General features: G+C 36.5%; 1 long non-coding RNA gene across 1 annotated transcript in view; it reads left to right on the plus strand.

Annotated features, from left to right (window-relative positions):
• Nucleotides 1-24,122, plus strand: part of LOC115346415 — a 51,149-nt gene extending 27,027 nt beyond the window's left edge. The window contains exons 8-11 of the long non-coding RNA XR_003925133.1: nucleotides 12,405-12,526; nucleotides 13,608-13,697; nucleotides 23,513-23,775; nucleotides 23,903-24,122. This is a non-coding gene — a long non-coding RNA (uncharacterized LOC115346415). The remainder of the gene's footprint in view (nucleotides 1-12,404; nucleotides 12,527-13,607; nucleotides 13,698-23,512; nucleotides 23,776-23,902) is intronic.
• The last annotated feature ends 2,954 nt before the right edge of the window (nucleotides 24,123-27,076 follow it).

Consider the following 27,076-nt stretch of genomic DNA (forward strand, 5'->3'; position numbering starts at 1 on the left):
CAAAGCTGTCTTTATGCAGGGAAGAATCTGGGTTATTTGGTGGGCTCTGCATGCATTAGTAGTAGTGCCAAGGTGTAAATCAGATTAAGACAATTGACTTCAGTGGGAGATTTGATAGGGTGAAGAATGAAAGCTCAGGCTTTAAACAGAATAGTGTGCGTCTGTGTATTCAGAACTATCTCAAAATGTACCTATTCTGACACCAAATTTTAGTCTAAGGTATATAATGTATCATCTGCCACATTAGAAGTCTTTTTCTAATATTGACTTGGAATGTAGATTAATAACATACCCAGTACAGATTGCTCTGTATGAATATTACGCATCTCTTCATTTTCATATCTACAGTAACAGAAATCTCTCCTATAATTTCAGCTCAAGGAAGCTGACAGGACTCAGAAAAGCTAACCTCCTGAGTGCTGCACTTGCAAAGCATTCCTCCCTTCCAAGACCAAACCCAAGAAACAACAAAAACCACCAAAGGAATAACTATACCGTAAATCCTTTGTACTATACAAAATTTTCAGGGATAACATTTGTTGTTCAGTTGTGAAGTCTAATCACTCAGTGAACATGCTTGTCCTGCAAATGCTCTAAGTTATGCTTTAACCTTAGCAGGACTCTAAGAAATATTCCTGGTAAAGAACATAATTGATCATATTAGTTACTAGATTGCAATCACTCTTGATTTTCAAAGTACATAGGGATGGTCCTGCTTTTTTCAGTCATAGATTTAACTCAAGCATTCATGTTTTTAAAATTGTGTGTATGATGTCTCAAGATAATAAAGTGGGCAATGCTTGTTAGATCATCTGCCATCCTGCGAATGTAAACCTTCCCTCTATTGTAGCTCTGCTGTTGTTTCTTTGATCTACTTTAACATATGAAAAACAACTCTCTTGAGAAGATGGTTCAGAGCTAAGCACTTTCTTCTTTGTAAGCGTTTCTTTATTAATGTTGAAACCAGTGTGACTAATGTGGAGGTTTCTGGGTGATCCAGACAGGGGAAGAAATAGATCAGCTGGGATCGCTGAAGCCAAATTCGTGGTGTTGCACTGGAACCCACCGGTACCCTTTGTACACGTCAGCTCACTGGGTGCTGTTGTCATCAGCACCTGGAGCCCTCTCCGACCTCAGCTCCCTGAAGCCTGTAATATGCTGAGTTGAATTTTAGCATATGACTGGCAGAATTATGGTTTCATACTGTCATTGTATAGACTTGTGATCTCGAAGGCCCAGATCTGTCTGCTCTGGTGCATTGTCTTCAACTTAGAAGTCTTTAAAAAACTATTTTTTTGGCTGTGGAAATCGATAGAAAATGCATCGCTTTTTATTCAGAACACACCCTTGTGCTGAAGGGGAGACGAATGTAAGTTTTGGTAGTTAAATGTTTATTCTGGGGTACTGGAATCGTTATTTTCTAGTCACTGAAGAATTGAATTCTGTCACTCATTTAGGTAAATTATTGTTTTTTCTGACATATTCTAAAGCTATTGATAATCTGTGTTTAAACATCAGATGAAAAGCTATAGCCTATCCAAAATATAGCTTCAGGTTTAAAACAGATAAAAAGAGCTACCTTTGCCACAGCATGTTGTTAAGTTGCAAAATTTATTGCCATAAGAGACTGTGGAGACTGAAAGCGTAAATGGGTTCCAAAAAGGGTTTAGCTAAGTCTTTTGGTTGCTACTATACAGGATGATCTACAAGCAAGCGCCAGCTCAGAGAGTTCCTAAACTTGTCATCGGAGCTGAGGAATATGCTGTAGAAGGATTGGTTTCACGGGGCGGTAAGAAGGAAAGTGTCTTCCCTTACACAGATAGACATTGCATAAACAGGTCTCGTATAGTGGGCTTTACTTGGGTGTGGCAAGAGCCGAGTAAAACTCAGTGTGTGATAGTAGTATGACACTAGTACCATTCCTAAGGTAGTCCCATGGAAATTGAAACCATTTCATTTTTACCAAAGCAGTTTTACAAACATTTCCCTTTTTATGAGTAATGACAATAGCACATTAGGAGAACACGTCGTAAGGGGAGTTGTTTCCTACAGGATGCGACTGTTATTTGAGTACAGCCATACCATGAGGTAGAGGTCAAGGGATAATATTACTCACTATGGCACATTTTTGCAAACCAAATCAATATCTTTCTTGATTAACAGCAATTGTATTAATCGTTGTTCAGCTAGAGAGGGGAGACATTACACAGTATGCAGAATAGCTGGGAAAAGTGTGATATAAATGTTACCTGCTGCTGGACTGCTTTGAGGGCTTTAAGTTCTGCCCAAACAGGATTTCTAGGTAGAAAAGGAGAAGAAAACCGAGACTTTTGGTAGGCCTTAGAGAAAGGAACTGGATAAATCACAAGCACTGCTAGGGACCGCGAGAGGCTGTCTGCTGGGGAGGTGATATTGTCCCTGTTTTTCCCGAGGCAGTGAGAAACAGCTCTTTGGACTAAAAGAAGATAATTCTGGTCTTTATAAAAGGATAAAATGAACTCTCAACAATTTTTAATCAAACGGCAAACAGCAGTATCATATTAGCTAATAAATTCACCAAGAATTTAGGGAATTTAATCCATTAATCTTAAATCTCTGCATAGACAGGAAGTCATTGAGATAATGAGTCACCTGAGGCAATAAGGTTCAGTAGAAATCAAGCAGCTAATTTTTGTCTGTGCCTGTGAATATTTCTTCCAGGAATCCTATCTCTTTCTCTTGAGAGAAGTATTATTAGCACCTTCTGCACTCCTTTTGTGCCAGAATGCTTGAGGAACCACATCTAGGGCTGGGATTCTGCTCTTGCAGGCATTCATGTCTTTTTTTTGATGGTGAGTAATTCATGAAGAGCCTTTGCTAATCAAAACATGTCAAACAAACATTCAGTCTAAATTTGTCTATTTGTTTTAACATTTAAAATCTTCAACAATTTGAAGAGTGTTTCTGTGTGCCTTTGTAAACTGTGGGCTTGGAACATATTTTAAGTAATCCTTTGTTCAGAGGATTCTTACCCTACATAGTTTACTGGTTCAGTTCCCAGGTTGTTGTTGGGTAATTTTGTGGAGGGTTTCTTTATCTACTTCCAGTAATGCTTTTCCCACTGGAAGAAAAACCTATTTCTTCTCATTTTTTTCAGTCTAGTCTTCAAATAATTGCACCAAATACAGCTTGTTTTTCTCTTATCATATTTGGGTTTTGAATTTTCAGGTTCTACACAATACCTTAGAATCAAGTGACTAAAAGATGGTGTATCAGAGTGTGCGTGTATGTGTGTGGTGGGGTGATGTGGTGGAATTCAGGTTTACCAGCAGGGAAAAATCAATGTTTATCATGATCTCTTCTCAGCGTGAAATGGACTGAGAAAGAATGTTATGTAGCATGAAATCATGTAGAATGACCTTGAAAGAATTTAGAAGGTAATCATGAGCGTTCTGTCTGAGCCTGCAGATTTATTATAGCGCAAAGATGCTGTGAGTTCACCTATTATACTACTAAGCAAACAGAGGATTTATAATGGACATCTGTGTGATTAAAAGCTCAGTCCCCAGAGAGTGGTGAACACCTCGTAATTTACAAATAGAAAAACCATGACTGAGAACTTAAAGACATTCCTCATGCTTGGAATTAATTTCACATTACGGAGTTTAGAATGTGGCGTCTTTCTCAATGATGTAGGGAATTATTAAATCCTTGTTAAATCTATTGTATGTTTTCATTTTTACTTTCCACTTTTGAGTGTATGTATCTGATTATTCTGGAAGCTTTGCATGCAAAAGAGACTTAGTAAGGAGTCCTGCCATTTCACAGAGGCTATGTGATCATTATGGATTTGTTCTCTGTCCAACCACCACAGGACAAATGTTTATCACTCAGTTATCCTCATTCTGGTCACAATTCCTACATCTCCTTAAATTCCATCCTATACCTCTGTCCAAGAAAGATAATATTTCTTAAAGATTCAATGGGAAGATAATGTTCATCATTGCTAAATAAACCCAGGGTGAGCACATAGGATGCTCACATGTGGATGAAATTAATTTTGAAATATAATCTTATAATAAGCTGGCTGTGTTCACAGTGATAGTACAAAGCAGTATGTCAAAATCCATTCCATTCTGGAATATTTTCAGATGCCTTGGAAAACTGCAATTGACCAATACTACCTGATCTTTTTAAAATGGCTGAACATGCTACATACAAGGTTCTTCTGTATTTGAAAGAACTGGAAAATCTATTCTTGCTCTTTTCATTAGTTAAAAAGTAATTTGCTTTAGAAGCACTTATGCTTCTGCAGGTTCATTTCCCTGTCACTTAATTTTTGTTATATTTTTATATAATCAGTGTCAGTGTGACAATTTTCAGTTGCCATCATGCTATCTGCCTACATGGCCTACTCTGCAAGTCTTTACCTAATGTTAATTTTTGATGTGATTCTTAATGTCCTCTACTTATCAAAAATCAACTGCTAAATGGAAAAATCAGGTGATGCACTGGTTTCCAACATTTTCATAGAGCTCATAGGTGGTAATTAACCAACAGTTGTCTCAAAGAATGCTAATAACACCATGTAGTATTTTTGTCTATATTTTCAAAACCAAAAACTGCCTCAAAATGCAGTTCTTTCTTGCCATCATTCACCATTGACTATCAGGTACCACAGACTATTGTATGAGTTGGAACAGCTTTGAAGTAGATACCTATGTCTTTTCAACACAAACATATCAGAAATATTTCATGTATTTGAAAAATCTTCTGATAAATATAAAGAACGCTTTTGACGTAAACACTTAAAATTGAAGCATTAAGAGCATCAGGTTGCAACGGTAAATCTTCACTGCATATAGATTCTTCTTTTTCTCTGTCAGCTGTAATGATGTTATACATGTGTATTAGGGAAAGTGCATTATTTTATGTTGAATTGTGTGAGTCAGAATAGATTTCTCTCTTTTCTCATTAAAGAACATTTTGACTAATTTTCTTAGGCAATATTGTAGTATTAAGGCTATGGAAAACATTTAGCTTTGAACTTTTTTTTCCACACTAGGAAACTCTAAAATTATTTTTTTAATTTTTTTAAGCTGAGTGCTTTACCTGCATACGCATTGCAGAAAAGTGTAAGAATGAAATTTCATTCCTTTTGCCTGTCATAGATGAACATTTTTTGGCTATGCTACATTGCAGTAAGAAGGAAAAATAGTGGCTTACATTTATCTGTAGAATGACAAGCTTTTCAAATGTTTGCTTCGAAGAGGCCAAGACTGAGTCATCCAGACCACTTTTTCATAATCACCTGCCTTGTTGTACTGCATTTAAAAATACTTCAGTAAGTAGCCTGAAGCAGTAGGGATCAAAATTATTGGACATTTCTGAAAATTTGTGCCTAAACATCCACTACAGTGTCTAAGAAAGATCATTCACAGCAGTTTCTTGCAGAGAGTGTATAAATGGCAGGCGACTTAACTGTGTGCTCTGTCAGAATAGGGCATGTAGTTCACAATCACAAGGGGCAGCCCCTGAACAAAAGTCATCTTCTCAAGCCATTGCTTTCCCTATCATCATTAAATTAACTATGAAACCATTAAATTTTAAGACTAAATGCAAATCTCTCTCTTTTTTTTTTTTTTCTGTGGTGACGTGCTGTGATTCACACCTGTGTCTAGCTGCATGTTTTCTCCTTTTCATTCTGGCTGTTCTGCATGGCAGAATTATGATGTTTCCATTATATTACCAATCTTCCTCAGCCCCATGATTTCAGTTTAAGTGATTTAGTTTTCCGTGCCACAGAGATACAGCACTATGCAGCTTTTAAGCAGGTGAAATTTGTGTTACCCATAAGCATCTACAGTCAAAATTCATCATAAAGTACACATTTCAATTAATGTTTCTGATTCCTGATGATAAGAATGTAAAAAGTTTTATATCCTGAACTTGTGTGGAATAGCCAACAAGTAATTCTACTACAGCTCCATTATATTTTTAAAAATTACCTGCCCTCTGTTGTGACACAACTCCCAGAGTACAGCAGCATAGACATATAAATAACTATCTTCTAAACTTTCTATCGATGAATATTGTTTTCTGTCATCACAATTGCACCATGAAATATGAAAGTTCAATTTCCTCTTCATTTCCTTTTAATAAAACTTCTGTTCATTTCATTTTTGAAAAGAGATTAGATATAAATTACTTTGACTTCTTCTGGCCTAACTTTGGTGAATGTTTCGAGAGAGAATCTGAAACCCTTTTAAAACCCACCAAGGAGATTAAGGGTGGTATTCTGGGGGTTTTGTACTTACATTCTCATCTCTCTTTCAAAACAAGTCTTTTGCATTTAGAAATGACAGTATTGATTCCAGGGCATTGTTACAAGAAGCATAAATATTGTGCCCACTGCCGTAGCTGCTATTTAAAACTTAACATTTCCAAACAGCAATTTTTTGTTCAAGAGAGTAGGCAAGACAGTTAACTGCAGAAATAAATTTGCCAGATTATTTTTCAGCAAAAGCCATTTTAATTCATGGTAGTTATGCAGCCTTTCCCAATTTGTGTAGATAGCATTTGGAGGGATGAGAACTGTACGATTTACCATTGTACCTACCAGTGGCCTATTAATGATCAAGTTAATGGAATTAGACCAAGGGAGAAAATAAATTGGCTAAATCAAATGCAGATTTCACAGGCTGGCTCTCCATGCAAGTCGTATCTTTTTTTCTTTCTTGGATTTAGCGTGGTTTTCTTGGTTATAACATGGAAGATTTTGTCTCAAAATTACAGCAGGGACTCAGAGTAAGATCAGTTCATATATTAATAGCTTAGGCTTGTGGGTCTTCAGCTGTGTCTGTCCACTGAAGTCAGAGGTTTCTGGGCTGAATAGCATCTTCCAACACAAGGGGTTAGAAGACCAGCTATTCTCGTGACACTGAATGTTTCATATTGCTCGTTCACTTCAGCTAACAGTAAAGTGCATGCTGAATCCTGGGGAATTGATGGCATTTCTGGTTAAACCTCTCTGACAGAAGTATAGTATTTCCAAGTATTTTAGAAAATGTGTTGTGACTGTTAGAGGTATAAATACTAGCAGTTGCTTCAGTGTGCATAACTTCATGCACATGTGCATCTGCATTAGTGATGAAATATACACACTCAGAAAAGAAGATTTTTTTCAGCCTTTGTTGTGAGATCAAGAAACAGTGTGATGCAGGCACTGAAAGTCCCTGCCATTCTGGAACTGATCTTTCCTCAGCTGGGATTGCATGGTACGGCTGACAATGATTCTCTATTCATAATTACTCTTTGGGCAAATCACAGTTCTCTAATTTTTTGTGATGCATAAATCCAGGCAGGAGAAGTGGTTGTGTCTGTACAGAAGCTCAGTATCTGCAGAGACAGCTTTTGTGTGTGCATCAAGGAGCACTGTCACTGGAGACCACAGATTCTTTTGAATTGCTTCAGAATGTGAAGCTAAGACTGACATTTTGTGGATGAACCTACCTCTGTGTGCCAATGAGGCTGCATCTGAAAGTGATACCAAAAAATTCTTTACTGCAGTCAATCCATCTACATTTACAATGGTGCACTGCATAACATGTTTAGAATTAATACTCTAATGTGGAGATGCGAACACAAGATTTTGACAAACGTTGTTTCCCATTCCCACCACGAAATTGATAAAGAGTTTGAATTCTGAAGAAATAGTGCAAGACAATATGTTGGCTTCACAATGATGTAATTATAACTGTGTCAAACTATTCCAACAACTCTCTTTTGCACATGAAATCAAACAAGTTTGGAACAACATTTCATCTAATTTCCAATGTGTAATTGAGAAATGTGCTGTTAATTTTCTTTGTTCTTTGTTGGCAAAATATTACAAAAACCCCTTCATCTGACAGTCTTGGGTTGGTTGGGGGAGAAAAGAAAAGAGAAGCAGGACCTCAGACCTCAATTTCACTTATTATAATAAATCAATTTCATACTCATTTGTGTTTAATCTCCATTGGAAATTTACATTATCCAATCAGAACTGAACAAGTCCCTCAGGGGAGATCAAGTGTCACATAAAAATTCAACAGGAAATTCATGCAATAAATCAGTAAAAGTACAACTCATATATGGAGATTTTAAACCCATCTAAATTCTATTAAAAACCTCTAAATCCTATTTTAGACAGAACAAGAAGGAGGCTTGGGAACTGTAACATCCCTAAGAGGCCCCTCAAATTGCACATACTAATATTTAATCATTTATGCTTTTTGTATGTCCAAATTAAGTAGTTTAACTGAAGTGTGTATAGCTTTCATTTATACTTTTTCTTCTAACAAGGAGTAGTTTATAGAGACAACATTATATCATCGTAATCTTCAAATATTGAGCTTGTTAAAAATATATTCTGTACATTGTAAGCAACCTTTTAACCTATTGAATTAAAATTTTTAGTACATGTGATAGGAGAAAGGCTTATGTGATTTACAGTGGATCTAGACATTGCTTCATGAGATTTGAGCATGTGTATATATCCTCTTTGAAATACAAAGAAGCAGGAGGGATGAAAAAGGAGGAGGAAGCCGCCAAACGACAATGGAAAAAGCAAAAGCCATCTGCAGCAGATGAGTTAGTAAATTCAGAGTGATGGGCTCTATTTTTTCTATCCTGAAATGAGAAAAAGATGTGAAGTAATTGCTTCCTGTTCAGCAGCACTCAAAAAGGAAGACAGCATGTTAAAATCAATTAGGTCTGGTAGGTTTATAAAATCAGAGTTTATGAAGAAGCAGGAAGCAGTGAGATATCTGTAGTCCTATCCAGCTCCAGTTCAGAGGGACAACTGCTCTGAAATCATTCACTGTCCTAACTGCTGCTTTTTATCTTCTGGACTTCTGGGATGTTCCTTCTCTGCTGAAAGAAGTCACAATGAAACAAAAGACAGAAGCCTGGAATATTTGTTTAATATAAACAAGTAATGCTGGAAAGCCTGGAATGAGAAAATAGTCTTCTGGGACATTTGAAACTCTGTGTGCACTTCACATTTATGGCCTTGGTCTGAGTTCAAGACAGCTTCCCCCCCTTCAACTAATATATCTGCGGTTGGTATCTGTGATAAAGCTATTCTTTAAAGCTCTAGCTACAGTGTAGAAACAAGGTAGAAGAATAAACCAGGAACACATTGTATCAAAATGATTGCATATACAAATGTCTTGGCTTAAAAAAATTATTTAAAAACTCCAAATATTTATATATTTTGGAAAGTGAGAGCTAAAATGTAAAAGTAGATTAAAAGAAACATTTTTGTTTACAACATGTTATTTGGACTAATTTGAACTAGTTCTGTTTGAAGAACAGGACTGCAAGTATAATTAACCTCTTGGTCTCTGCGTATTTGTATCCCGGAGTTTAAAAAACTTGTGAATGAGTTTCATTTTCACTTTGAAAGAAGTTGTTATAGGGAAGGCTTATTACAACTGACAGATTGCTGTTGCCCACATTTCTCTGTTATTTCCTCAAAACATGAATCACACATAATCAGAATAGTCAGGGTATCTTTATTACCTTTGGATTGTTTTAGGAAAAGCAACAGATGGTGGTATTTGAGTTGTCCAGATATAGAAAATACGCTCTTGCACCATCAGTCTGTCTTTATATCTTGTTTGCCTTTTTACAGACATAATTCAAAATAATTAGGCAAGTATTTAAGTTCCTGCTTAAGTATAAAAGTGGATCAATAATCTTTGCCTGAAGTTATTCATCTGGTTGGAGGCTTCCTGAAGTCAATACTTATATGGGTAAACCCTTACACTTTTGACACAAGATAAAACTCTATCATCTACATCTATTTAAATCCTTACGCATTTAGCACCAGACAGGTCTAACACTTTACTTATTTAAGGAAGGAAATTTAAGCTTTTGAAAGTTTTGCCCTGAGGAAATGAGAGCCGTCTAGTTCTCATTTATACACTTTATGTTTCTTTTTTCCTCTCTTATTGCTCTTATTTCCTCTTAAAATTGTTACATTTTTCAGAAAAAAACCCAGATATTCTTGCTTGTGAGAATAGGAAAACCTGTGCTAAATCAAGGATATTCTTGTTTTCAGGGAGGCTGCAATTCTTGGCGGATACAAGGTGCTTACATTAATCAGATCTGTTATACAGCACGGGGGTGTAGAGGTATGTAGAAATTAGATCTAAATTCTACATTATTTTTATGTAGATGAATTGGAGCAAAACAGAAATTGTAAAGGAACACAAATTAATACTTCATTTGTTATTGTATCATCTTTTTAACAAAGTGAGCTGACAGATCAGAATAGCACAATTCAGATTTATATACAGTCTACTCATTTTTTAACTTGGCAATACAATAAATAGAATTAGGGGAATGAGTTAGAATAAACTACAGTTTGAAACACTTATAATATAGCTCCTTTTCTCTTATTTTGTGCTGTGAATGAAAGTCTGCCAACACTGATAAGAAAGTTCTGTTAATCTGAATATGTTGGCACAGTGTTTTAAAAAAATATAGCAGTGGAATAACAGTCCTGGGAGCTTTGGTTCAGTGCTGATTATATTTCATACAAATAAATAATCTGTAATGGTGTTTTAGCATTAATAAAATATTAATCTCTTAATAAAAATACTTTTAAACTTAGAAAAAAAGTATTTGGTATGTACATATAGATTTGTACTGGGAGAAAATAGAAAATGCGGAGCTCACTAAGAAAGAATGCTGGTGTAATATCTTTTCAATGCTTGTTGGCTTTATAAGTCCTCTCATAAATTACAAACTAATTTAATCATACTCCATAATTACATATTCTTGAAGGAATAAGACTTTAGATTCAGACAGTATCATACTTAAAATACAATGATGTTCTGTATCACATAGACCAATGAAACTGCACACTAGCAATAAATTAATGGCCCTAAGGCTGCCAGGTGGTAATAAATAAAGCGTATATGCTTATGACCAAGTGCATATTTTATTAGAAACTCAGGAATGTAATTTGACCCCAGCACACAGAAAAGTTAAATGGTGACTTTCTTTTTTAAGTGATTGAAATAAATGTGGTTTGAAATGTTCTTATCATCACCAAAATTAACTTACTTGGGATTGACTTTTTAATTCCAGTTGATAAAAGCAGTAAAACTAAATGTTCTAAGTCTTGATACTTCAAGATAATTCTGTTGGGCTTGGAGAATAGTGTGGAGTATTATGCTGTATTCGTTATTTGTATGGCCTTAACAGCTGAGAGCCCTGGTTTTGTGCCAGGTTAACACCGTAGCGTGTGCTTATTAATACGACGCATTAAGCAAACTAGAGCAATGATCAAAACTGCTATTTGTTTGTTTGAATTACAAGGATTGTAGATGAACAATTTTCTTTTAATTTGCAACAGATGTGCTTACTCTTTAGAATCATTAACTGGCGTTCTGCTGTGAAATACTTGATCAGGGTTGGATCTTTTCCTATAGCCATTTGTTTTCCTCAGTGTTAAGATTTCTGCTATGGCATTATGTCATTCCTAGAGGATAGTTTTCTTTTTAGTCACTGGACTGCATATGTTTTGAAAAAAACAGTTGCTAAAATTTATATTGCTTTAAAAGAATGCATTAAATTACTTGAGCCCCAAATTTGGTTATTTGGTGTCACTTTTTTATATAGGCAAAAATAGGCACATACACAGCTACAAAATAATTCCTATATATGGAGTCCAAATTTTCTTTTTCACAAACACAGTCCCTGTTTTAGCACATACATTCAACATGGGAGAAAATAAGTCATTGTATTACATGAATGAAATCCTATTAGCAGAAATTCACTGTGATTTTATGTATGTGAAAATATTTGATCATCCTGTATTCGTTTTCATTTTGAAAACTTAGTGCTTGCAGGAGACTACGCAGATTAGAAAATTTCTAAAACAATCAGCTTGCTCTCTTAAAAGCTCCTCTCAAGTAGACTAACATATTGCCTTATTAGTGTTGAACTACATTTCTTTAAGGCCAAGACACATCTTTGTAGACTTTGAGTTACTTTTCAACCACCTGAGCTGGAAGAAATTAAAAGCAAAAGAACTTTTTTAGTGAGACATTACTGTAACATTGGCTGTCTTTCCACCTACAAAAGCAAGTCATAATTCCATCTTTCCAAGTGTTTTCAAATTTATTCATTAGAAAGACAGGCTTTAATTAATTTTAAACATGTATTCCATATTTGCTCAGCTATTAAATCCTAGATAGTCTGAAGGGTGTTGGAAAATGCCTACTTAAAACTAAAATTAGTTTGCATCACCCTTTGTTCCATCTGTGTTCTATTTTACTGCCAGAATGGGGTGGAAAAATGGAGGTAGAAGGTTAGCAGTGAAAGTACTTATAAAAAGCAAGAATTATTTAACCTTGGTGGTATGTCAACAGGTTGTTCAGCTGCTACTGAGAAGAATTGAATGTTTGGAAAGGACTTCAATCCACCTGCTGTCAGAGACTCTGCATATCTCACGGCCTTCTGACTGATCCAAGCTATGCTGTTCACGCATCAGGTTGGTAATTACAATGTGAACACCTCAGCAGAGTGATGTCAGTATTCCTTCAAATATTATATTTAATCGTGCTGCCACCTGAGAACTCCTTTTGTGCCTGTTTTGCAGACAGAGCTATGACTAAAGTGATCTCCAGTGGGAGTACAGGTCTTGACATGGCCTATTCTCTGAGCTTCTTGAAAGTGGCTATGCAACCTTGAATGTCCTATAAACTATAGTAAAGCACGTGCTGTCCAGGGCTTGTTAGGTGGTTTAAAGGCCAGGCTGTTGGCTATGCCTCCAGAACAGCTCTTTCATCCATTCTGCGCTGTGAGCACACATACTCTCTATGTACATCACTGCTCGGTTGTACCTTCTGGACACAGAACTTATTGCTGCCACAATATTGACAAAGTTTTTCTTCAACAAAAAGGAAAGAATTTATAAAATGACTTTGTATTTCTTCATAGGTATAGCTCATTAGTTTACCTAACTGCATGCAAATCAACATTCATTTTTCTCTTACGCTCTAGAAGAAATATAATAGAGCAAGGCCAGCGTCCTTTAATGCTGTTTCCTATTTATGCTGTAATTTGCTTTGCAAAATACAGAATAACATTTTTATATTACATTTTAATATTCTGAAAGTTGGAATTGAGCTAACTTTATTTTGGGTCTTAATGTTGTTCTTCTGCTTTGCTAATTCCTACACATTCCTCATTATTCCTTAGATCTAAGATGTATTCCAGTTACTGATCAACTTTGATTTAATATAGCTGAAGTCCAGCATAGTCCAGGATCTAGAGAACTGTCTGCTGTGATATTAGTGTTGATGTCTTTAACAAGCCTGACCTACACAAAATCTCCATCTCCCCTCTGTGACATACCATGTAAATTTGATTGACTACAGAACACTTCAAAGTTGTTTACAGGTAGTCTTAATCATATTTTCTACAACATAGCATTCTGTTTCATTTTTTAGCAGTAGGAAGAAGTGGTGCTAAAGCTGTTCATGCTTTGCTTCTTCCTTTGGACCACTGTTCTCCTAGAAATGAATTTTATAGATTTTTGTGACTTTTTTCTGTTTTTCTATTGTTCACAGGAATAAGGAAAAGGTTTCATTTGGAAACTGGCACTGGAGAGGAACTGAAGGGCTGCTGATGGAAGAGCTGTGGCTTCAACTACCGTCCCAGTAAGTTGCAGGGAAGATTTGTCAGGAAAAGGTTTTCCTCATACCCGAAAGATCAGGGATGCCACAAGGCATCTACATGTGCTTTTACAGTAAACAGATGAGGGGTTTAAAGTGGCTTTAAGCTATAAAGTTGATAAGGTTCACTGACTCAGGAAAGGAGTAAGGCAATCAGCATGTTAAAGCTTTCTTCTGCTTTGCTAATTCCTACACATTCCTCATACCACAATTTATCACAGAAAGTGGCTTCATTTCAGCATTGACTTTGCAGGTCTTGACAAATACATTCATATTTGGAGTGTTCATTATATACAATATACATTAATATACCTTATATTTTTTCTTATTTGGGAATAAACCAGGAAAGCATCCTGCCTTGCTTTTCTTGGCTTGGGACCACAAAAATGCTGTAAAAGCTAATCTGAGGACTGCTCATTTTTTTTCCAACTCACATCAACCAGTATAACTGGAGAAAACAGGTTAAAGATAAATTTAGCATTCTCAAGGAAATTATGTTAAGCCTCTCTAGGAAACGCATTATTTTGTTTGCTCTCATTTTAGATGAATATAAGAGCATATTAAAGACATTATTCATATGCATTCTTAGTGTGTATGAAATTTATGTTTCTCCATTACATTGCATTCTGCTTCATTATTTTATCTCAAGAGTCTCCGCTATAAAGGTGTAGTTAATTTCTAACATTGGTAATTTCAGTTGGTTTGATAATCTATTGCAGTATATCATAAAATTTCTATGATCTCCAATGCCTATTAAATATGAACCTGCATGAGTGAAGAAAAGCTCTCAGATGATATCATTATCCAAGTACATACCAGCTGTACTGATATAAAATATAGCATATTCATTGTGAAAAATTTCAAACAAATAGCTGTGGGCTGGAAAACATTTTACTACTTCTGGTATTTGTAAAGCCATATGACCAAGTGCAGGACCAACACATGAAAATATCTGAAGGGCCGTAGTTCTTTATGGATTTTTTCTTAGGTGGCATATTATAACACCAAGCCAATGTGGTGATCCTTGCAGCAAATTACAGCCTGATATCTTAAATTATATACCAAATTACATGTCAAATGAAATTCATGCAGCACCATGTCTTTTACATTAAATATTCCACTACCTGAAGCTGGAGAGCGTTACAGATTTAACCTCCTAAAAGACTTGTGTTTGCATTTAAAATACACTAAAACTGTACATTACCACACTCCAAGCGTTACGAGTTATTTACATCTTAAGTTTAAATGTGCACCTACTTTTTATTTAGCTACAGATGACATTAAAGTATTTAGTCACTTTTCTTTTTGTTTCCTTGCATGATTTCACTGCGTAAGTAATTCCTGTACCACAATGAAGCATTACAATCAGATGTAGTTGATAGAAAAGAAAATATACATACAAGGAAAAAAATCAAGCAGCAAAAAGGAGATCGGATGGTGAGCAATGCAAAAGAGCAATACAAAACAAGGTGCAAGAGCAATGTGGTATCCATCACTCTGATATTTCAGGACAATTTTTTTCCAGTCCAACTGTTGAATGCTCCTCATAAGTATTGCAACTTCTGCCTCTGGGATATTATTTTACAATCTAACTCTACTTTCAAAAAGTTATATTTCACCCTGTGAAGCTTTTTCCCTATGAAACTTTTCATATTCTAGTAAAAAACCCTTTTGAAAGTTGTCTTAAGAGAAGCTGATGTGGATGCCTCTTTTTCTGTCCATGGTTGTCAATACTTTAATATGAATTTACTTAAGAATCTCTAAGTAATTTTGGTAACAATTTAAGTAAGAAAGCATTTTATAAAATGCTTAAAAATGAAAAATTCCTGAAAAATGTAATTTTGAAACGTCTCATTTCAAAAAAGATTCTTTCCTAAATATATTTTTTGGTTTAATTTGTAATTCTTTTGTATTTGCAACATAAGTTTAGAATTGCTTCATAGAAACACAAAGAAAAAGTAATTTTGATATAGAAAACTAGATTTAGGCAGTAAAAAATGCACTGATTTTTGTAAAACAATTAAAAAACCCTAATCTGTTGTGGCTATGATGGTATCAACATTTTGATATAAAATTTAGTATGAATGGATTTTCCTCACTGATTGTATTTACAGAAGATTCGTGCATATGTCAGGGTGGATGAATCCTTTTTTTTTTTTTCCCAAACCATCAAAACTTCCCTGAAAATGCAAAATTTTTATTTTAACCAACCTTTTTCTTCAATAGTCTTTCAATAGTATATTATTAATTTCATTCAGCATCTTCACATTAGGGGTAGGATAATGTAGTGATTAAAGCTTTTTAGTGTGACCTTAATCCAGTTTTTGACCGAATTAGAGTCTGTCATTGGAAAAGTCTGATAAACACAACCCTTATTCTGTAATCATCTTCCCTATTTATGGAATCAGTTGAAAGTATACGTCCATTCATTAATGAGTATAAGTTATTCAAATAGTATCGGCAGTACAGATGTCTTTCCAGACTTAAATCTGGAAGTAAATGTACAAAATACAAATATGAGGAAATCTATTGTGCTTAAACTTACATTTTCATTTAGGCAACCAGTCTCTCAGCTGCCAGAGTGGTCTTGTTTTTAAGAGTACTGAGCTTGTTCAGCTCTTGGGGAAGTTTGAGATAGCAGTATATACATGGAAGTGCCTGCCTTTTATGATGAGAATATATGCTCTAGGAATCTTATGTATGTTAAGTATAGTTTAGTATGTCATGCTTAATCAAATATTGCTGCTGGCATAGCCTGGAACTTCTTCACCGATACTGGGAAATAGGAAGGGAAAAGGAGAACAGAATGCGGTTGCTTTTTGCCCACTCTATCTGTCTGTGTATTTTTGTCACCTCCTCATGGCAGGATGCTGTTGCCACAGTAGGTCTCCAGAACAGCAGCCTCCTGTGTGTGAACAGGACTTGTTTCCCTCCCGAGTGTAGCAGCAGCGGTGCTGGTGGTGGTGGTAGCGGTGGCGGTGGCGGTGGTACCCAGCGACGCAGGAAGCTGAATTCAAGGCTCCACGGGACTCTATTTGCTGTCTGTCCCACAAATCAAGTTTCTTATGTTGTGTTGTAGGCTCCAGAAGAAAAAGCTGATCTGCATATAAGGAAGCCCGCATTAAAATACAAAAAAAGGATGGGGAAGAGGGGGAAAAAAAAAACTTGAACACATGTGTACATGCAAAGTTGTTGAAATGGCTTTCTTTTGAGCTCATTCCAGAGGTAATGTCGTACAAATATTTGCAACTAGATATCATTTGTGAAAAAATATGTCCTGATTTAGATGCATTCTGTGAAGATAGTACAGGGTCTGCTTGTTTTCAGAACAAAAGTATCCTCTCTGTTTATAGCATAGTTCCCTCAGTGCTTCAGCCCAGCAACATTTATGGACCTTAACTGAGATCATGGGCTCTCTGTGCTAAACAATGAACAAACTCTTAGTGAAAAGAAAAAAAGCAAACAATGTGGATCCCTAAAGATTTACAAAAAAGACCCTCAAGACAGGCACGCAGAGTCAGAAGGGTACAAAATCATTTTCTAGAGGTGCCTTGAGGGGTAGCTCAGCTGGAACAGAGCTCCAGCCTCCTTATCCCCGTGCTGGCCGGACGGCCTCTGGACCGCGCTGCCTCTTGAAGAGTTTCCTTCTGAACACCTTTGGAAGTGAGAGATCTGTACACATATATTAAAAGTCAGACTGTACAAGGAGGTATGAGAGAGGTCTGACTGTTTTTTTTTAATACCAGGTTATAGAAACTAAAAATATCAGGGAAAATAATTTCAGGGGAAGTGAATGAAAATAGCAAGAGATCAAAAAAAGAAGCAGTTGGACAAGCAAGATACAGTGGAAGGAAATTAACACAGGCCTGGAAAATATCTGTATGGTCAGCCCAGTTTCCAGTGCTCATGGGGGAGTTGAGATTAAAATGTCTAAAACAGAAACAGAATTTTCAGTTTATGACACAGAAAACCACAGGCTGGAGCAATCAGACCGGAACGCATCTTTTGTAAGTTAAATTCAAGGCATAGCTCCAGAGCATTCCACAATAGCCTGTAGATTTCTATAACAGTAACAGATTTTTAATAGCTCTTTTGACAATGCATGAGGGATTGAAGGTATAGGGTTGCAACCAAAACCTTTTTTAAAAGATTCTTAGCAAGCCAGGAAAAGAGTCTTAGAAGGTTTAACTCTTCAGTAGTTCCGATGCTAGTGAGGATAAATAATGAATGGTATCACCGAGCATCTGGACATACAGAGTATATGCTAATAAAATCTAACATGAAATTCAGCTAAATGTAGTTTGGGTGTATTATTAGACTACTGATATTACGAGACAATGACAAACCTAAGGTTTTATACCTGCTGAAGACTGTCTGTGGAAGGAGGACTTCATCTTTCATGTTCAACTGACCAATGAGAAGGTTGAAAATTGTGGTCAAAAGCTGACTAAAAATGTTCAGATGTATATTACACACAATCCTTTGTCTGAAACACATGCAAAAAATTTAAATGTAACAGCCTATAAAACTGTATATCATAACTTAAGACGGAAGGTAAAGATCTTCATAAGACAGAAAGGATTTTGAACATCTTTGTACTTGAGACTATCTGTGACAAAATCTGAATTTCTAAGAGCTAAAAAGTCCACCTGATGAAGTCTTTTGAGATGTCTCAAAATTAAATACACGGAAATTAGACTGCCATTAGAGCAGTCATGAATTACACGCATCCCTAAAACCCATCTTGGGCAAACTCTGATGATTTCATTTAATGATTCATATGTTAAGTGACGTAGCCACTACTTGCCAGGTATTGGCACGAGGCAATGATGTTTATTTTTCTGTTGACATAATCAGGATTTATTTGAACTTTTGTTTCCAGAGAAATGCCTAATTGATGTATACATGGAGTCGTCAAAGAGACTGTTCTTAAAAATGAAGGCAGGTGATGATAGGCCAAGAATTCTAAAAATCCAGATGAGTGATTGTAGGTAACTAGAGTTAAAGGTGGGTAGGGCACATGCTTGGGCTTGTGTTTTTACATCTACTATACCCTGCACTGAGAGGTTTTCTTTTTTCTCCTCAAAAGTCTCTGGGTTTTCTAATGTTAAACAACAAATGGATTCCTGGTTTTTTCCTGTGTTTTAGTTCAGTAGGGTCATATGTAGGGTAAAATTAAGGTGCTGATACCTGTTTATCCTCGTAATGCATTTAAAGGATACGTAAAAGGTAAAACTCTATGTACTGACATTTGGGTTAATATGGTCACATCTTAACTTGTAGCCAGATCTGCTGTTTTAAATGATTAAATGTTAAATCTGGTATTTACTCTTGGACTGTACAAAAGTCAAAGGGAACAATTTGTCAGCTCATTCATATTTTGCTTCTGAAGCCAGTTAACTAATCAGTCTAACAGAAAAAGAAGTAAGATAAATGGAGGCTATTCTGTTATGTAGAAAAGTGTACATGAAGATAAATTTTTCACATTTTGCTTCATTTCATCTGCAGTTATCACTGTCGTAATTGCTTCTGAACACTCAAGGTGCTCTTCATATTGCTTCTATGATATGAATGGTTTAAGGTAATTTTGGTAGACTACTAGCTTGCAGCACTGAAATCTTCTGTATTCTTTTTTCTGTATTCTAATTTAGAAAAAAATCCTCTACCTTTTTATATAAAAGTGGATTTACCAAATAAACAATAAAGGGTCAAGAGCTTTGTAAGCTACCAGTTTCTGCTAGAAACAAGCTTGCATATAGGAAATCTTGAGTAAATAAAATCTTGTTACCATTGCCAGTATAGTGCCCATTAGTTTATATTAAAAATATGTGATAATCTAGGCCCAAATACCTTGCAGTAATTTCTTTTCCTGCCATGGCTTCTATTGATTTAAGGAGTAATGGCGTCATCCCCCTTGCCTCATCTAAAACCTGCAAGAGGGCTATCACCATTTTCAGTTTGTGATAGTCATCAGGTGTTTCTCACTGCAACTTCATGAACTAAATTATGATATGAAAAACCCTAAAAACTAGACTACTGTGTTAAAAATCTAATTATTTTTAAAAGGCAGTAAAGAAATGTCTGTGCAAAATAGGATCTTGACCATTTTTATATTGCTGCATCATAGTATGTCTCTCTATTGAGAACTCTTTAAAGCCTATGGAAAATGCTAGGATTTATAAAAGAGTCTTTTCCTCTGTTAACACATAATGGGTTTCTGACTAAATTAATTATAATGGCATAGTTAGCCACATATGTAGAATTCTCATCAGGGTTTGTAATCTGATTTTGTGCAGTGTGATTTTATGATGGATAAGCATCAGAACAAATAAGTAGACCCAAGGTAGCTGTATTAAAATTGCTGTAAAAGGTATACTAGTTTTCTCAGTTAGCTAGATTTCTGCAGTGGTAGATTGAGAGATTCTTAAATAGGCACACTCATTTTGGCACCCTGTGCACTTTAAAAAGAATCTCATTATAAAAACCCTCAGCTTTGTGCCAAAGAAATACAGGAGTGGGACAGGATTTCTTTCTTTTACGGTTTGTCAGAAATTTAATGTAGTTTTATTACATTGAATTTTCAACTATTCCAGCTGCTGTAGGAAATATATAGCTAAACAATAACCTCAGAAAGGTAAATGCATGCATGATGTTCTTAAAATACTAATGCAAACTGGGCTTAGTTCAGAATTTCCAAACCCACATCATCTTGGTTTTTTAAGGCTCTGCAGGCCTTTTTAAAAACTCCTATGAGTTTAAATCAATATATTCTACTGGCAGTAGAGTTCATGTTATTAGCCAGAAATGTGTGGGTCATCAAATACTTTTATAGCCACATAGTGAATTTAATTAATCATTTATTATAAACATAAGATTTATTCTTAACTAAAAAAATTAATTCAATTACCAGGATTTTCATTCCTCCTTTCATACAGTAACTTTCAGCTTTCTCTCAAGTGGGTTGGTTTTTGGTTGGTTTTTTTTTTTTTCAAGAAATCCAACTTGGATTCTGCCATCTTGTCCTTTCCACTAATCTAATTACAATATTCAGTCAAGTTATAAAAGTATTCTTCTGGAAAATTTGATGAGATAAGGAGAGCAGTTTTCATGGAAAATAATGTGCTTTAAAGTTCTTGCTCCTGGACATTCACATGCTCCACTACATTGGTGTAAGTATCTCTGCTGATGTCTAATGGAAGATCATAATTGATGAAGTATTCCTGGATTCAGGCTTTACTTTTCTTCCAGCTTTTTTCGCTATTTTACCACAACTTTTTTTTTGCTTGTTCGTACTAAAAAAAAAAAAAAAAAACCAAAAAAAACCGCTTAGCTTTTCCTATCCGTAGTTCATTTTGTGGGAGTGTTGCTACTTTTCCTTGCCTTGATGGCAAACAGAAATAAATGTTTTTCTAATATTAATTCTGAAATTAATAGCCACTTCTGCTGAAGACTTTTAGAAGACTAAAGATAATGCATATGCAATAACAATCAGAAGAATCTTTATAACTGATTTGACCCTGTGAATTCTATCAAACTGATCTTCTGTCTTTTGCATATTAAATATTTGTAGAGAATATATGGCATGCTTTCAAAAGCAGTTTGCTTTCTGGACTGACACCTTAGTCTTGAAAAATACATCCCAATGTTTCTGATGCACTTGGACTCATGTTCCTTTAGGATGTAGCTATTACTGGTCCCCAAATTTTAACAATTGGTCTAGTGAATTGTCATTTATTGCCCAAATTCTATAAACATAATAGTGTGTGAACGCAGAGAAACTGTGCTAACTTCTCAGTATCACACCTTTTTGTCCATGCAAAGCACTGTTACATTAATTACAGTATATAAGTAAGTACTACTTCTAGGAAAATAATAAAAAAAAAATTAAATAGGGGAATTTGCTTTTCTTGAAGTTGAGAAATGCAGGCAAATATGGTGTGCTTTTCATTTTCCAAGAAATATGGTCCTTTTCAAATAAGTTACATTTTTCTTTTGTGTCCTTTAGCCTACCCCAAGTGGCTTGCAGTATTTATCAACTTTAATCAACATGACTGACAGGAAACCTGATAATAGAGAATAGCTGTCTCCACTGGTGGGGCAAAATCTTTTGAAATGTCAGTAGTGAATACACTGTATTTACATTTCTTTGGGACTCTCACTTTTAAAAGATTTTCATCTTTTACACTGGAGGGATGAAAGTAAAGGTTATTTAACTATACATCAGAAATTGTATCTGATGACAGTGTGACAAAATATTCCTGCTTTCAGAAGTGCAGAATGCCTGCCTTTCATATTTGGTGCTGTTCCAGTGGTGTAACAAGTTCATAGCTGCTATTTGTCCTCTAATATTGGAAGCTGTTCATCATCCAATTAATGACAGTCCTGGAGCTTTCTTTTTTAAATCCATTTTGGGTTTGGCCAGCATATTAGATCTTTTCAGAGATTTATAGTATATTAAATATAAACAATTAAAATTAATAATAAATTACTTCTGGACTGTCATGCAACACATTGTTTTGGCCATAGTCAGGGCTCTGCGAAAAAGGCTGAGTTGTCTGGTTGTTCTGGATGACACAGAGGCTTGGCCAGATGTGTGCTCAAGAGCAAAAACACGTTACAGCCATGATGATCCCTTTTAGTTTCAGTCTGTGAAGCCTGAAAGTTTGGAGAACTTTGGCTTTGTGTTGTCTATAGCAATCAGTGAATTCATTGGGGCTGTAGTCAGCAGTTCCTCTCCTTCATGTCCTCTGTTCTGAGTGTGGGGCTGCTAAACTTGGGGCTTGTGGTTCAGTTAATTGCGGCAGTTACTGTCTCTTCTGGACATCCCCTCTTCCTGAGCATCGCCCTGGGGCCGAGCTCCTGATGCTCTGCCTCTGGATGCACCCAATTTTATGTTGGACATCACGTGGTGCAACTGCTCAGACTGGGAATGCTGAACTCCCAAACACAAGAACTTCTGGTTTCATCACATTGAAGAATTGAGGAGAATACCTAGTGAGCTCTCAAAAAATAAGACTCTGTCTTCTGGTATTTTCTACCTCTGCTTTTGTACTCTTCTGTACACATACAATACTTTTGTATTCTACTTTGTGTTTCCTTTGCATTAAACCTCCTTTTAGATATTAAGAAACATCACATTCTCAGCTGTAATTGTGCTAGCCTCAGAAGGTTTTAGAAAAAGAAAAGTCCACATAAAGAAAAACTAGGACCAAGAGGAATAGCTGGAAGTAGCTTGTTTCTCAGTGAGAGGAGGTTTCCTGGTCCCTGTAGGTCCCTTTTGATGACTCCATTATCCTATAGAGCTACTGACTTCCTTGTGGAAACATTTTTGCTAGCGTTTCATAATTCAGAAACTGGTTTAATTTTAAACTCAAAATATAGTTAGTTTTGACTACAATTGTTACGGGTATTGGTAAAGGAAAGATTTAAAAATTATTTTGGAAAAATCTGTAAAAATATTTCAGAAAAAAAAATATTTCAGAAAAACTTCATGGAAAATTATATTTTAATGTTAAAAATGCCTTTAGAAAAAAAAAAAAAAAAAAGATGAGAAATTTCCACAATATTTCTCAAGGAGAAAGTTCATTTTCTCTGGCTTTCTTTGATCTTCAAACATTGTAACTTTTTATAATGAAAAATCACAGTAACTTTAGCAGGAGAGTAGTTAAGTTATAGAGACCCCATCAAGGCAAACCCACTTTTACAAACATGGAACATCTAGAAACGCCACAGCGTACCTACAACTCACCAATAATGGAGGGTTTTTTCCCTTTTTCCTCTACCCAATATATTAATTTCAGATGGATGTCCTGTGCCCAGTGCTGTGCCCAGAAGCGAAGTTACCACGGCTGACACATTCATCTGCTGCCAATCTGCTCAGTGCCTGGAGAGAGCAGGCGCGGGAGTCATGAAGCATCTTTCAGTTGCTGCTGGGAATGTCCCACCAGCAGCATGGGGCGGCTCAGAGATGGCTGCGGGGCACCGAGGGTCTGCAGGGAGGAATCCTGAGCTTATCCAGTAAATGACAGCTACCGTGAGGGCGAGGGCTGGAGGGGAAACCAAGGTAGGGAGTACGCTTTCACCAAAAGCATTTCTCTGGATTTGTTGTGACAAATGTCTTTGTGCATTTTAAATATCAGAAGTCCACCTCTTACTTCCTTATGTACCGTAATACCTTCATTTTCTTTAAGATAAACTGTATCCACCAACCCCCTGGCATTTGCGTGAAAAGCCTCCCACGTCCAAGATCTGCTCTGCCTCTTAAAATGTACATAGCTGCTTCAGGAGAGAAACCAGGCCCTTGAACAAGAAGGAACGAGAGATGATTCATTAGGAAAAGGAAAGGAATGTGGGTTTGCAGCGTGGCAAGAAAAGACTGTGACCCCCTCAGCTGCTCTGCACAAAGCAATCTGGAGTCTTGCAGTGGAGGGGAATCGCTGCCCTGGTTGTGTAAACCAGCAACAAGAAGATTTAGCATCTCCAGATTTGCTGCACAAAGTCAGCTCTGTTCCATTTAATCTTCATCAGTGCTTCTGTTTTCCACTGTGACTTCCAACACATTCAACAACAAAAAAAACCCCCTGCTCATAAGCAAGTAATCCTCAAGATTATTTTTAGTATTATTATTATTAAGGAGTGTCTCTTCTGAAAGCATTTTCAACTACGGCATTCAGGTATGCTGGGATTATTGTATTTTCATGTGTGCCACTCACACCTCTGAAAGCTCTCACCATCTAAGCACCAATACTCCAAAAGAAGTACTTAGACAACCTCCACACAATAAAAGGCAGAAAGGAGGTATTGCTATAATTAAAAAAGTTGGAACAAGGAGGCAGGCTCTTGCTAATACCTACATGAATGTGTAGCCTGTGCTGCTACTGAATCACATTTTACTGATAACCCAGGGATTAGACACAGATAAATACAGTAAATGGGGAGTGCTGCCAAGTTGCTACAGTGAATTATCTAACTGTAGTTGCATGTACTTTCTCACTGAACAGCCAGAACCGCTTGTGTTTGCAGCCCTGATTTTTTGTTTGTTTGTTTGTTTTAATCCTGCACCCTATATAAGGGCACACAGCATGTGTTTATATGTAATAGCCTTTAAGATATCCTTTATTTAAATGTAATAGGGAAAGTCAGATATCTGGAATTATTTGCAAAATGAAAGGAATGGACCTAGTGAAGACCAGCGTAGTAGGAGTCAAAGGGACCAGCTGCTCCCTTGCTCCTGCACAGGAATTTGCGGTCATTCCAGCTATCGCTCCATGCAGTAAAGAGTGATGTCTTGCCATGCACCAAGCATGGCAGCAACCAGCCATTTCATGCTTCCCTGTTGTGCTGGAAAGGATGTAAGTGCCGTCCACACTTTCTGGTGTGGACAACATCCTTCTGCAGCCCTGCCAGTGCATAGTGGGGAACACAGCCAGGTCTGTCTGGGTGTCAACCAAGTGTCACGCTGTTACTCTCCAGGAATAACAAATTACGGGCCACTAGCCTCCCCTTAAGAACAAACTTTGGTATCAAGAGTAATCCTCATTAAAGCACTCCTTCCATCTTGCTTATCTGACGTGCAGGTGCACAGGAAAGCTCATAAGCAAGCTGATAAGTATTGACTGATTGGAAGTTTCTGTGCCAAAAAGCTGTGTGGCCTGATACATGACTCATTCTTAAAAACAGTCTGTACAGCCTGGGTGTTTCAGATTATGAATAATACAAGGATTTCTTACAAGGGGTCTGACCGAAAGAAAAAAGAAGTGATGCTCATTGGTGATTGCAACTCTCCATATACTCAGCAGAGTACACTGAATGGAAGAAGTAAGGCTTAAAAATTCTTTTTGGAAAATCCACACCTGATCCTCTTATGGGTATTTGCTCACATAGAAAAACTAGCATTCAGTGCTAACTCCCATTTTAGAAGGCAGAATTAAGAACATCTGTATAGATAAGAGACCATTCTGAACCGAAAACAAAATTAATGTTAGTTTAGTACAAGTATTTTGATACATTTTAAGAGCTGCACTGGAAATATATTTACATAACACAGTTTGGATATTTGAAAATACCAGAGAACTTCACAAAGACTGTTCTGAAACATGTCACAGTGAGTCAAATGACAGCATCTTTCTACTGGCTCACTATGTATCACCTAGGGGAGCATGTTTTATTTAAGAAGGAGCAAGCCAGGGGATATTGATGAGCAAAAAATGGAAATGAGAATATATTGAGCAATCAGGAGCCAAAAAAATGTTAACAAATGCATTTGAAGGTTGAAGACTACAGAGACTGTGCTTCTGCATGACATGTTAACCATGTGTGCAGAACCTTGCAGGTGCTTAGCGAAAAATAATCCTCAAAATGGTGAATTCCTCTCCCGGGAGAGTGTCAAGGGAGGTTAAGTGATTTGCCCAGACCAAAAAGAGACTCATGTCGGAGTTCAGCTTAGGATGTCGCGCTCTGTGACTACTGGCTTTTGTCTTTCTTCTGAAGAATATGACAATGCATATTCAGGTGATGAAAAAGAGAGAAATGTGGTGCTTATTTTAAAGTAGATTTTAGGAGAAGTGTTTGATCTACAAATAAGGCAAGCATTCTCTTACAGAAGGGCATATAAAATCCCAAGGAATTACTTTTTATTGAAGGAGAAAATCTTATAAATAAAAAAAATGTTCAGGAAGGAGTTAAAAGGAATATCAGAAAGCACAGCATTAGGGCCATTTTTGTTTACTTTATAATTTACTGACCTAAATTTGCCAATGACATAGAACTGGGAAAGGAGGATAAAGTAAATACAGAGGAACAGAGCAAATAAATTCAAAATGATCTGGATAGATTCAGCTTAGAGGCTGGATAAGTAGCTTATTCAGCTCAGTTGTACAGAAGTGTGAAGTAATAAGATTAAGAACTAAAAATAATCAAAGAGGATAGAGCCAAAAAGAAAATACAACAAATAACACAATCCCAGAAGAAGAGTAGACTAAGTACTTTTCCCTGTTTATGGGGGAGAAGATACAACTTGCTGTCGGGCAGAGCACAGGGGACTTTGCCAGCCCCAGTGCGGGCACAGGGAGCCGCGTGCCTACGGACCGACGGAAGGACGCAGAAGTAGCTGGCTGCAGGAACGCGCATTCCTGCGGGCAGAGGGATCACCCGCCGGGAGCAGCACATCAGTCCACGGGGCTGTGGTCCGGAGGGAAAGGAAATGGACAAATTGCAGATTGATTGCATTTCATTATTTAATATGTATCTGGCAACAATGCCAATTGGTGAACTGGGACTTGCCGTGCAGCGCACACATAACAGCTCTGGCAGTCCCTGCCCCAGATTGTTTTCAATTGACGTAGTGTTTTTGTTCTCATTTCAGT

The sequence above is a fragment of the Aquila chrysaetos genome, chromosome 9, assembly GCF_900496995.4.
Source record: "Aquila chrysaetos chrysaetos chromosome 9, bAquChr1.4, whole genome shotgun sequence".
Classification (NCBI taxonomy): domain Eukaryota; kingdom Metazoa; phylum Chordata; class Aves; order Accipitriformes; family Accipitridae; genus Aquila; species Aquila chrysaetos.